Source organism: Ursus maritimus, unplaced genomic scaffold (assembly GCF_017311325.1).
Source record: "Ursus maritimus isolate PB19 unplaced genomic scaffold, ASM1731132v1 scaffold_25, whole genome shotgun sequence".
In the NCBI taxonomy this organism is placed as follows: Eukaryota; Metazoa; Chordata; class Mammalia; order Carnivora; family Ursidae; genus Ursus; species Ursus maritimus.
Genome location: NW_024425008.1, coordinates 25,137,121 through 25,139,853, shown reverse-complemented (window position 1 = coordinate 25,139,853; position 2,733 = coordinate 25,137,121).

Here is a 2,733-nt window from a genome sequence, read left to right as displayed (position 1 = left end):
TTTTACCCCTTCCCCCTGGCTATGAGAGTCCTTACGGCCACACACTTGGCTGGCTGCCTGTGGATGGACCAAACTCTTTCAATTTTTCTCTGCAGCTGGGGCAGCCGCAGTCTTGAATGATCCTCTTTTTGCAGGCTGGGCAGACTCCAGGATGCCTCTAGGCAACGTTTTCAGAGAGCCAAAAACTACTGCTTCCTTCCTCTCTGCTGCCAGGGTAGCTTCCCTCCCCCGCAAACAGCCCCTCCCCCCCCCACCCCACCGAAGGGCAAACCTTTCTTTTAGGGCAGCCCCCTCTTTGGTGAGGTCTGATGGCCGTGGGCAAGTGCTCTGCCATCAAATATCTCTTCCACTAGGATTTAGTTAAGGGAACAAAATGCACGTACTTCTGGGAGGGGCATCACATTAAGTATAATTTAGAACATCAGCATTCACTCCTCACTCCAGTGTATTAGGTGACGCTGGTGTGCCAGGCACTGTGGAGGGCTTGGGGACACAGAGAGAAAGGCATAATCCCAGCCCATGGGGAAATCGCAATGAGCTTAGTTTAAATCACTTTCCAACCATGAGGTCTAGCTGATAGCGGGACATTGGAGCATCTGAGGGCGAGCAGAGGGCTGGGTATGTGGGCTGGGATGGTGCAAGAGGAGAGTGTGAAGGCCCCGGGGGCCTGGAAGGAAGAGAAGCCACAGAATAGCGGGGAGCCTGAGACGCATTTTTCTCTATGTCACAGTTTAGGCCTCGGGTATGATGGGGGCTGATTGGTCACCGAGTGAGGCAGGGGGTTGGGGAGAGGGTGGAAGGGAAGGTGATGCAGCCTCTGAGTATAGGGTTCTACTGTCCCATTCACACTCCATACTCTCTCTTGACCCAAGTGAGACCCCCCGGGCAGCCCTTGTCACAGTATCTGTGAGGGAGCCACAGAGAAAGAGAAGTCCCTGAGCTCACCTGGCTGTGCTCCCAGCCATTTCTGTTCATTTTCGGGAGCAGCATGGGAGGCATGGGACAAGAAGCATGGTGCAAGCTGGTGGTGTCCCTGTGCCAGACCCCGTCATTCTGACCCGCACCGATGCACAGGGCAGCCAGCCCTGGCGGTGCAGAAGCTCGGGGCGGTGTGTTTCTGAGTAGACATTGCAGCCTATTAAAGGTTGAATTCCGTCTGGTGGTCACATCCTGCACTGGCTGCCCCACGGCGCACAAAGCTCCTTTTGTAGCCAGTGGGACCAAGGGAAGGGGGAAGCTGAGTTCTTAATGTGACCAACCAACTTCCAGCTTACATCAATAAATTTCTCCCTGAACCTTTCCAAAACAAAGCTTCCCTAATGCGGAGTTCGGGGGCTGTGGGAGCTGGCCAAGCTCTGGCAGAAGCAGCAGGCCCAGGTTCTCCTTGCCCTTGGCCAGAGTCAGCTCTGGCGAAAACAAGGAGGGCTCAGGCTATGGGGAAACTGGTGTGCAAGTTGGTTAAGTAACTGCCCACAGCTCATAGGTCCCGTAAATCTCCGGCAGAGCTGATTTGAATGCAAACCATGAAAAGTCTTCTAACTGGGCTTTGGTGTTATCTGTCCTACCCTGGAGGGAGGCTGTCCAGGCAGCCCACCTGTAATCAAAGACTGCAGGTTCTTGCGGCCGGAAGGGTCCTCACAGATAGCCAGTCCAACCCTTTTGTTTCACGGGGGATGAGGGATTTCGGAACTCTGTTACCTACAGAGAAAGTGACTGGGGTGGGGCTCAATTCCCAGTCTCTCTACTCTATATCGAAAGACCTTTCTGCTGACACTGCACATGACTTTTCTTTGGGGAACGTCTACGCTTCAAGAAGACAAAAGGCACTTAAACTCTAAAGAACCAGCAGATGATGGTGACAGCCGAAACAAAGTGCCCTACAGGCCGGGGGTATCCTGGTTCTCCCCCATATCATTCTCTAGCCCATAGTCTGGAGACCCAGGGAAGTGGTGGTGTAGTTCTGGTTGGAGCCCAGAAGTCCTGAGAACCAGGGGAGCCAAGGTGGGAAGGTGCAGTCCAAGGGCAGGAGAATACCAGTGTCCCAGCTCAAACAGACAGGGACAAAAGGGGGCAAATTCCTCTTTTCTCCACTTTTTGTTCTATTCAGGCCCTCAGTGGATTGGGTTATGCCCACCTACACCGGCGAGAGCAATCTATTTTACTGATTTCACCAATTTCCATGCTAATCTCATGCAGAAACGCTCTCATGGGTACATCCAGAAACCATGTTTCACTGGCCATCCGGGCACCCCCCGGCCCAGTGTGCTGACACATGCAATGACCCATCACAATGTCCTTGCTTTGTACCAGGGTCGTAAGTCTGTTTTTTTTTTTTTTTTTTTTACCCTGGATGGCAAATTTGAAAAGGAATCAACTGCAGCTGCTCATCCCCACAATACCTTCCTCACAGTCCGAGGGCTTCCCTGTGCTGCAAGGGCTGCCTGGTGGGAAGCAAAACGAGGAGCTCACTTACGGCACAAGTGTAGCTGCAAATAGCCATCGGGAAGTCAAACCAAGCCGGTGGTTCTGTGGCTATGACAGCAAAGAACAGCTCTGGGGCACTGAACTGATAACTCATGTCAAGGTCTTCATGCACATTGGATGAGGCAACGTAGCTGAATAGTTTAGAAGATGGTCAATGGAGCCAGAAAAAGACCTGGGTTCAAATCTCGGCTCCGCCATGGTTTACGGGCCCTGTGACCTGTGGACAGTTACTTAACCAACTTGTCTACC